This window comes from Colobus angolensis, unplaced genomic scaffold (assembly GCF_000951035.1).
Source record: "Colobus angolensis palliatus isolate OR3802 unplaced genomic scaffold, Cang.pa_1.0 Scaffold219, whole genome shotgun sequence".
Lineage (NCBI taxonomy): Eukaryota > Metazoa > Chordata > Mammalia > Primates > Cercopithecidae > Colobus > Colobus angolensis.
Window position 1 is genome coordinate 2252973 of NW_012115366.1, and position 11028 is coordinate 2264000.

The following is an 11028-nucleotide window of genomic DNA, read 5'->3' on the forward strand; positions in this document are numbered from 1 at the left end:
GGAACCTGAGGCAGGAGAATCATGTGAACCCAGGATGCAGAGGTTGCAGTGAACTGAGATCGTACCATTGCACCCTAGCCCGGGCCACAGTGCAAGATTCTGTCTCAGAAAAGACAAACAAACAAACAAACAAAAAACACATAGCTATGGAGTAGGGTTTGCCTGGAAAAGGTGACCTTGCAACTTCATGTCAACTTCTGGCTCCTCAAACAGTGGGTTGGCAGTAAGGCAGGGAAGTTGTTTTCCCATTTCTCACTGAGAAGATTGTGAATATTTCCATATGGCTTTCCTATTATTAATGTTACTCTGATTCTTTGTTTTAAAATAAAAATTCTGAATGTTAAAAAAAAAAAGGAAAGAATTCCCTCCGAGTCCATAAAGTGAAGGCAAGTTTATTAAAAAAAAAAAAAAAAAAGGAATAAAAGAATGGCCACTCCATAGGCATAGCAGTGGCATAGGCTGCCGGACTGACTATACTTATAGTTATTTCTTGATTGTATGCTAAACAAGGTGTCGATTATTCATGAGTTTTCTGGAAAAGGGGTGGGCAGTTCTCGGAACTGAGGGTTCCTCCCTCTTTTAGACCATATAGGGTCTTCCTGACATTGCCATGGTATCTGTAAACTGTCATGACGCTAGTGGGAGCATCTTTTAGTATGCTAATGAATTATACTCAGTGTATAATGAGCAGTGAGGATGACCAGAGGTCATTTTCATCATCATTTTTGTTTTGGCCAGCTTCTTTACCACATCCTGTTTTATCAGCAAGGTCTCTGTGACCTGTATCTTGTGCTGACCTCCAATCTCATCCTATGACTTAGAATGCCTAGCCTCCTGGGAATGCAGCCCAGTAGGTCTCAGCCTTATTTTGCCCAGCCCCTATTCAAGACGGAGTTGCTCTGGATCAAATGCTGCTGCCACAACCTCTGCCTCCCAGGCTCAAGCAATCCTCCCACCTCAGCCTCCAAGTAGCCGGGTCCACAGGCACAAGCTACTTACATCTGGCTAACTTTGTTGTGTCTTTTGTGAAGACAGGGTTTCACTATGTTGCCCAGGCTGGTCTCGAACTCCTGAGCTCAAGCTATCCGCCTGCCTCGGCCTCCCAAAGTATTACAGGTGTGAGCCACCATGCCTGACCTCACACTTTGATCTTAAAAGTAACTTCTTACTATGAGTCGGAGTAAATATAAATGTACTTAAGCAGCTTATGTTAAAATTGAAACTGAGTTAGATTGACTTACTGTGAACTAGAGCATGTTAGCTCAGAAAGACAAACTAACAAACTGGCTCAGAAAGACTCATCTCCAACTAAGTATCTTTTTGTAAGTTTGAACAAATGAAGATGAATCCAAGTAGTATTCCCAAACTCAACTTCATATGGTAAATTAGGACAAATGACATCTATGTGAGAATAAACTCAAAAGCATGCATTTAAAATAAAATGTATGAGCTTTGTAAGTGCTGCGTAAATTGCACATATGCAAACAAGTTCAGAAACACAGTCACCTTGGCCGGGCATGGTGGCTCATGCCTGTAATTGCAGCACTTTAGGAGGATGAGGTGGGTGGATCACTTGAGGTCAGGAATGCAAGACCAGCCTGACCAACATGGTGAAACCCTGTCTGTAGTAAAAAAATACAAAATTAGCCAGGCGTGGTGGCGCACACCTGTAATCTCAGCTACTTGGGAGGCTGAGGCAGGATAATTGCTTGTACCCAGGAGGCAGAGGTCATAGTGAGCTGAGATCGTGCCATTGCACTCCAGTGTGGGCCACAAGAGTGATGTTCTGTCTCAAAAAAAAGAAAATAAAAGAAAGAAAAGAAAAAGAAGAAAAGGAAACACAGTTACCTGAAAAGTACTGTCTAAGTGCAAGTTGGAACAAATTAAGTAGGTTAAATAAAAACAGTGTCGCATCACCTCTAGGTAACTCCAAAGTACCTTATTATGTTGAAACGAAAGCGTATGTTTACAAACAAGTAGAGTGTTTGCAAACAAGCTAAGAATCAGACATTCCCCTCTAAGGAAACTTCTAATGGTGAGAAAGTAAATAAAATGAGTTAGAACTAATTTAGATAAATCTAAGCAGTATTAAGGAATATGTCCTTAACCTAACTTGTTATGTGGAATTAGACTCAATGTAGTCAATACTAAGCATTTTAGGTGAAATCAAGCTCAAAATTACTCATTCATTTTCCACCACACTTTTATTACTTAGAGATAATTCACATGTAACAGTTGATATTAAAACAAGTGCAGACTCAAGCATTCACAAAAGGACCTTCTTAGAGTAACTTAGAGTATATAAGAGTTAGATATATAAGAGTTTATGTTAAATCAAACTCAAAATAACTTACTCATTTGAAACAAACCTTACATGCTTCTTAAGTGCTTTGTGAACTTTGCATGTGCAAACAAGCTGAGAAACATTCATTTCAAAGTGTCCTGCTTCCCTCACTCACTAGGGAGAGCACCTCCAGCCTGGCATAAAGGCCCCTCTTTGTGGAACTGATTTTGACCGCGACCACCCACGACTATGTGCCAGCTTTTCCCTCCAGAAGCTGAGTCCAGATTTTCAGCTTCAGAGGCTAAGACTACATCTCCCACTTCAAAAGCTAAATCCCCATTTCCCACACAGAATCTAAATTCCCATTTCCCACACCAGAGACTGACCCTACTTCTCCATCCAAAGGCTAAGAGTCTTCACCGTATTCCCACTGGCTAGGTCCACACTTCCCTCTCCAGAGGCTGAGCCCCAATTCTGACTGGAGAAGTCATCTCTTGCCTCAGAGACTACATCCCACTACCCACACCTGAGTCTAGGGCTCTGCTTTTAGAGCTGGAAGATGAGTTCCCAGAGGTCTCCCGAGAGGTGAGGGCCCTACTTCTCCCTCCAGAGGCTGCATCTGGATTTGGGCTCTACAGGCCATCGCTATCTCTTTCCCTAAAGGCTACTTCTGTCTCCAGAATATAAAAAGTCCACTGTGTTCTTCCCAACGCTGAGTCCCCATCTGACTCCAGAGAAGAAGCCCCCACTGTTCACCCCAGAGGTGAAGTTTCCACTTTCTGCCCCAGAGTCTATGCCTGCCCTGATTTTCACTCTAGTGGCTGAGTTCCCAATGCTTGTCCCATAAGCAAGGTTTCCACCATCTGTCCAGGGGGTAAGTCCACTCTTCTTCCAGAGGCTGGGTCTGGATTTCAATGCCAGACGTTAAGTACCTACCTTTTGCCCCAGAGATTACATGTTCATTTCCCTCAGCAGAGGCTACGTTCTTGCTTCTCCCTCCAGACACTATGTCCTCACCACTTGTCCCAAAGGCTACGTCTCCACTTAACCCTTCTAGTAGATGAGTTTTGATTTCAGTTCTACAGACTAAATCCATGCCACTCATTACAGACTTCCCACTCTAGAAGCTTCCTCCCTGCATCTCCCCAAGAAGCTAAGTCCCCTCCCCCTGCCCTGGGGCTGTGTCCCCACCTCTCCCTCCAGAAGTGAAGTCCCCATTTTTTGCTTCAGAGTCCAAGTGCCAACCTGTGCTGCCAGCAATTGTCCCCAGTATTCTCTTCCAGAGGCTGAATATCTGCCACTTGCCCATGGTGTGAGTCACCACTTTTCTGCATAGAAGACAAGTCCCCATGTTGACAAGTGCTTTACAGGGGGTGCCTGCCCAAGTTTCTGGGACCAGAGCTGACCAGTGATCTTCCCAGACCCATTTCCCACAGATTCTCCTCTTTAAGATGAGTTAGAGCATATCTAAAAAAAAAAAAAAAAAAAAAAGCAGTATATTAATGAACAAGCTCAGAATCAGACACTGTTCTGAAAAGTGGTTGTAACCTCTTAGGAATAATTGAAGTGTAGCTAGGCATATGTAATACATATTTTAATTTAAAAAATTATTTCTTTTTAATAGAGATGGGGTCTCGCCATGGTGTCCAGGCTGATCTCTAACCCCTGGGGTCAAGAGATCCTCCCACTTTGGCCTCCCAAAGTGCTGGGATTACAGGTGTGAGGTACCACGCCTGGCTAGTAGCACATAAATCAGGTGATATAAATGAAGTCAAGTTCAAAATCACTCATCCATTATAAATGAAATTTATACATTTAAGAAATGATATGTAAACTTCATAATATATACAAGCTAGCTCGTAACATGCACGTAGAATACAAACATAGAATCTTAAAGTGCATTAAATTAAGGTGAATCTAAGCAGTATTAGTGAAACCTAGTTCAGAAGCAGTCATTATCCTCCAAAGTACTCTATTATGTTAAGTTAATAGAAATATAGATTAAACTATGTACAACCAAGCAGTAAACAAGCTAAGAACCAGACTTTGTCCCTTAATAAGTGTGAAATGGTGAGATAGAGCAGATAAAAATAACTTAGAGCCAAATTACATGAATCTAAGCAGTATTAGAGAAAATAATCTTACAATCACCATTGTTCTCTAAATTTCCTTATTTTTTTGTAACTTACAACAAATTAGGATGAACCTAGGCAATTTAAATCAGAATCATCTCCCTATGGTGAATTCAATTAAATATATGTAAAGCTGAACAGAACAGTTGAAAACAGGCAGGAAACCACATTCCAACTAAGGTTCAGGTCCAGCTTCAGGAACATCTCAAATGAAATGTCCACTGTGCATTAGAGCATATTTATATGAAACCAAGCTGTTTATGTCAAATGGGTTCAGAATCTGTCATTTTTCCTGAATGAGTCAGGGTTCTCCAGAGAAAAAGAACCAATAGAATGTGTATTTATTTGCATATACACCACATGCACACACACATATGGAGATTTAGTATAAGGAATTGCTTCACACAATTATGGAGGCTGGCAGGCTGGAGCCCCAGGAGAGCCAATGGTGCAGTTCCAGTCCAAAGGCAGTCTGCTAAAGAGTTTCCTCTTGTTCAAGGAGGCTGGTTTTTTTGTTCTATTCAGTGAGGTGAGGTGAATCCAAAGGCGAAGTTCAAAGTCAGTGCAAGTGTGAAGGTCAGGCTCATTGTTAGGACCAGAGTGAGTATGAGAGTGAGCTGGAGGTACAGGGTCAGAGGGAGGGTCAGTGTCACAGTCAGGATTAGGGTGTCAGTGTCAGAATCATTATGAGAGTGTAGTAAAGGAGTTTGCGGCAGGGTGTGGGTAGGGTGTTGGTATGTAATGTGGGGTAGGTTACGGGATATTTGAGGGAGTAAGTAGAGAATGAGTATGGGTCAGAAGGTGGTGAATGGGTGGATTAGTCCATTTTCACACTATTATAAAGAACTACCCAAGACTCGGTAATTTATAAAGGAAAGAGGTTTAATTGACTCACAGTTGCACATGGCTGGGTAGGCCTCAGGAAACTTACAATCATGGTGGAAGGTGAAGGGGAAGCAAGGCATGTCTTACATGGTGGCAGGAAAGAGAGAGGGGGGCAGGGGACTGCCAAACACTTTTAAACCATCAGATCTTGTGCAAACTCACTACACGAGGACAGCATGGATGAAACCACCTCCATGAGCCAATCGCCTCCCACCAGGTCCCTCCCCTGACGTGTGGGGATTACAATTCGAGATGAGATTTGGGTGGGTGGGAACACAGAGCCAAACCATATCAGTGGGCATGGGCCGCAAGGGTAGGCACTGAGTGGTTTATAGGGCAGAGGTAGGTGGTGTGTGGGTGAGCGTCAGGGCATAGATATTGAGTGGATATGGGGCAAGTGGTGTAGGGAAGTGGACACGGGGCTGAGAGCACGTGGTATGTTGGAAGGCAGTGTCTATAAGGGAGGGTTGTAGGTTGTGAGTGAGTGTGGAACTGGAGGGGTAGCTATTTAGCAATCAGAAGTTAGAGTTTGGCACTTTTGAATACTTTTGTACATTTTGGAGTACTTTGGAGTACAAAAGATTATTTGACAACAGTTAGTGATTCTATGTCGGCTTCAGAATTCTAGATTCCAATTAGTTTGCTCTAACTGGCAATAAGAAGGATCTTTTAAGAGCAATGTGAGAATGAGCTCATTTACACGAATACTGCTTTTGATTCATTATAATTCTCCCAAATAGAAATAATCTTTAAGGCTCTCATCTTTAGGGTGGCTCACGCCTGTAATTCCAACACTTGGGGAGGCCAAGGTGGGCAAACTGTCTGAGCTCAGGAGTTCAAGACAAGCTTGGTCAACATGGTGAAACCACATCTCTACTCAAAAAATACAAAAAGCCAGATGTGGTGGCACGCACTTGTAATCCCAGCTACTCGGGAAGCCAAGGCAGGAGAATTGCTTGAGCCTGGGAGGCAGAGGTTTCAGTGAGCCAAGATCGAGCCACTGTACTCCAGCCTGGGCAACAGAGTGAGACTCTGTCTCAAAATACATAAATAAATAAATAAATAAATCTTTGAGTACTTAAAAAATTTTATTAAGGACAATAGGTGATTTTGAGATGTCTTTCACATATAATGTTTCCCTTTGTCTTAGCTCTAAGTACAGTTTTGATGACGTGTGTTTCTCACCTTTTAAAAATTATTATTATTAGATAAAGCTTACTTTCATGTCAATTTATTCTAACAAGCAATAAAAGTTTGAGGCCAAGGGCAATGGCTCACCCCTTTAATCCCAGCACTTTGGGAGGCTGAGGTGAGAGGATCACTTGAGGCCAGGAGTTCAAGACCAGCCTGGGTGACAGAGGGGGACCCCCATCTCTACAAAAAAAAATTAATAACTAGCCAGGCATAGTAGTGTGTGCCTGTAGTTCTAGCTACTTGGAAGGCTGAGGTGGGAAGATTGCTTGAGCCCAGGAGGTCGACGCTGCAGTGAGCCATGATCATGCCACTGCACTCTAGCCTGGGTGACAGAGTGCAGAGTGAGACCCTATCTCAAAAATAAAAATAAAAAAAGACCAGAGGGAATTCTTCAGCAGGCTGTCCCTTTGGACTGGAAAGGCACCATCGGCTCTCCTGCTATGTGTATATGTGTATATATATACCCACATATACATTGGCTGTATATGTGTGTATATATGTGTGTGTATATTTGTATATATACCTGTGTGTGTGTGTACACATACACAAATACATAAACACACACAAATTCTATTGGCTCTATTTCTCTGGAGCACTCAGTCTCATTCAGGAAGAATGACAGATTCTGAGCTCGTTTGGCATAAACAGCTTGGTTTCATTTAAATATGCTCTAATGCACAATGAGACATTTCATTTGAAATATTCCTGAATGTGGACCTGAACCTTAGTTGGAAGCATGGTTTCCTGTCTGTTTTCAACCTGTTTTCTACTATTCTGCTTAGTTTCATATATATTTGATTGGATTCACCATAGTAAGTTACCTTAGATATGAATGTATGATTCTGACTTAAATTGACTAGGTTCATCCCAATTTGTTGTAAGGCACAAAAAGTAATGACGGTGACACTGACACTAATCATGAAGGACATCCTCAATGTCAGCTCACTCACATCTTCTCCCTGACCCTGAACCTCATGCCCACTTTTACCCTAACACTCTCTGGCCTTGAGCCTGACTTTTATCCTCAACCTGACCCGCATTGTGATCATAACCCTTATCCCGACCCCTGCCTTAAACCTGACCTAAGCCTCACACACTGGACCTGAATTGCACTTGACTCTCACTTTTTCTCTCACTTTCATTCTCAGCTAGACCTCACTCTCCCTCACTCTCACATTCACCCTGACCTTCAGCTTCATCTCGACACTTGCCCTTGACTCTAAACCAGACCTTCATCATCACTGTTGCCCTGACCCTGCCCTGCTCACTCATCCTTACTCTGAGTTTATTCCTCAGGTGGACGCTTACCTTGACACTGACTTTGATCTCTCTCTCACGCCCATGCTCACACTCACTGTGCACCTGCTTTCACTCTGACTTTAATCCTCACTGGGACCTACTCTGATCCTAAATCAAACACTAACCCGCACCCTCAGCCTGACATTAACAGTGACTGTGACCCTCACAGCATCACTCTGGCCCCACCTTTACCCTAAATCACAATCCCCTCCCTTTTTTGAGACAGGGTCTCGCTACATTGCTCAGGCTGGCCTCTAATTGTTGGACTCAAGCGATCCTCAGCTTCCTGAGTAGTTGGGATTACAGGCATGCACCAGGACATCACATCCTTAACATCTCTGTGACCCTGACTCTCATCCTCACCTTGATTCTAACCTGAATCAAACGCTTCGCCTGCTCTCTCCCAAACCCCAACCTTGATCATCACCCTAATTCTCAACCTCACCCTCATCCTAGTCCCCATTCTCATTTCATCACCTCAATCTGACCATCACCCTCACTTTCAGTCTGGCCCTGACATTCACCCTCACATTCACCCCGTTCTGACTCTGACCTTCATCCTCAATCTCACTCTGAGTCTGACCGCCCCTCCTCCTTTCACAGCCACTGACCCTGACACTCACCCTTACTCTGATCCTCCTGATGATGCAGATACGGATCATCGCCCTGACTGTGTGATGCTCACTCTAGTACCATCACCTGAGCCTGTCTCTCACCCTCATATTGAACCTCGAAGTCTAAGGTTGAAGTTCATGCCCAAGATCAAAGTCAAGGGCAAATGTTAAGCAAAGAACGTCAACCATACATTTTTGTTAACTATAGCTTATTTCTTGTTCATACAACTAGTGAGAACTATTGACAAGTAGAGACAACAAGATAACCCAGACTAACTAGCTAACTAGACATAATTAGAATAACTAGAGTATGTAAAAGAGAGGCTCCAGGACATACATGTGTCTCGAGTTATCACTAGTTATCTAGTTAGCAATAGTAGTTCAAAAAAGAAGTTAGAGTTGGAGTACTTCTGAATGCTTTTGGAATATTTTTTGGAATATTTTTTATGATTCTTTGGAGAACAATTCTAAATTGATTTCACAAATCCTGCTGAGTCATTGTAATTCCTCCATATAACAATACATATTTTGAATGCTTTTCACTACATTTGTAAATTTATTAAGAACAATATGGGATTCTTAATGTGGTAATATATTGAGGCTAAAAAAGAAAAAAAATATGGGATTCAGAACTCCTTTTCACAAATATCATAAATAGCTCTGACAAATAATAAGTGAGATGAAAGTGTGTTTCTCACCTGGTTTGTTTAAAGTTTACATTAATATCAATGTATTCTAATCAGCAATAAATTGAGCAGAATGTTTGAACTTGTGTTTACTAATACTGCAGTATTAGTCTTTTTTTCCCTCCTTTTTCTGATTTGGCTGCCTCTTCTTCTTCCTTCTCCTTCTCCTTCTTCTTCTTTTTTTTTTGATACAATGTCTCGCTCTGTAACCCAGGCTGGAGTGCAGTGCAGTGGCGTAATCTCAGCAATCACTTGGCTCACTGCAATCTCCGCCTCCTGGGTTCAAGCATTTCTCGTGCCTCAAGCCTCTCAAGTAGCTGGGACTACAGGCGCGTGCCACCAAGTTCAGCTAATTTTTTGTATTAATATTCTCGGTAGAGGTTACCATATTAATAAGGCTGGTCTTGAACTCCTGGCTTCAAGTGATCTACCAGCCTTGGCCTCCCAAAGTGCTGGAACTACAGATGTGAGCCACCATGCCTGGCCCGCTTTGGCTTCTAATTCATTAAACACACAGTATTAGTCTTTAAAAAATTTTTTCAAAAGATATTTATATATATAAATATTGAGCTTTTTTAGACTGCTTATTTTTACAAATACTGATTGGATTCATCTTACTTTGATTTGACTAGCAACGAGAAGGTTCTTTGAGAACATGTATGGTTATGGGCTCATTTACACAAATACTGCTTTGATTCACTGTAATAGCTTATAATTCCCAATAAGAGAAATTCTAAGATCTTTGAAGTTTTGAGCGTCTTAAGTACTTTTGAATCCTTTTGAAGATTCTTTTGAGAACACAGGCGATTCAAGCTCATTTCCATAAATGCTCCCTAGCTAAATTTAATTTGGTCTTACTTGAAGAAGAAAAGTGCAGTTGAGGCAAGTGTGCATCCTTGGCTTTTAGCTCATATAAAGGTGATATTTATCTCAATTCATTCTAATAGAAGAAATTTCACATTTAACCATTTTAACCATTTTAAGTTGCACAGAGGCATTTAGTACATTCACAGTATTGCCCAACAATCACCATTATCTAATTCCAGAAAATTTTATTTTGTTGTTGTTGTTTTTCTGTTTATTTTCTTATTTTTAAATTTCTTTTTCCTTTTATGTGATTCTTCAATTAAGACATCCCATTATGGCAATTCCAGAACATTTTCATCACCCCAAAAGGGAATCCTGTGCCCATTAAGTGGTCATTTTGCATTTCACCTTCCCACTAGACCCTGCTACTAATCTACTTTCTGTCTCCATGGATCTGCCTATTCTGGACATATAAATTCATTTAAGTGGAATGATACAGTATGTGGTCTTTTGTGTCTGGTTTCTTTCACTTAGCATAATGCTTTCAAGGTTCATCCATGTTATCATGTATCAGTACTTCATTCCTTTTTATGGCTGAATACGATTCGATTGTATGGATTCATCATATTTTGCTTATCCATTCACCAACTGATGAACATTTGGATTGTTTCCACCTTTCAGCTATTCTGAATAGTGCTGATGTAAACATGCTATACAAGTGTGTTAATTTATTGAGGAACCACCAAACGGATTTCCCCAACAGATAGAACACTTTAAATTCTTACCAGCAATGTACAGTATAAGGGTTCTAATCTCTCCACCTCTGTGCCAACAGTTGTTATTTTCCATTAAAAAAGTATTTTTATTATAGTCATTCTAGTGGGCATGAAGTGGAATTTTATTATGGTTTTAGTTTGCATTTCTCTAATGACTAGTGACATTAAGCATTTTTTTGGTGTGTTCTTGATGGCTGTTTTGTATGCACTTACTTCTTTGAAGAAACCTTTATTCGAGTCATTTGCTCATTTAAAGATTAGGTTGTTGGCCGGGCGCGGTGGCTCAAGCCTGTAATCCCAGCACTTTGGGAGGCCGAGACGGGCGGATCACGAGGTCAAGAGATCGAGACC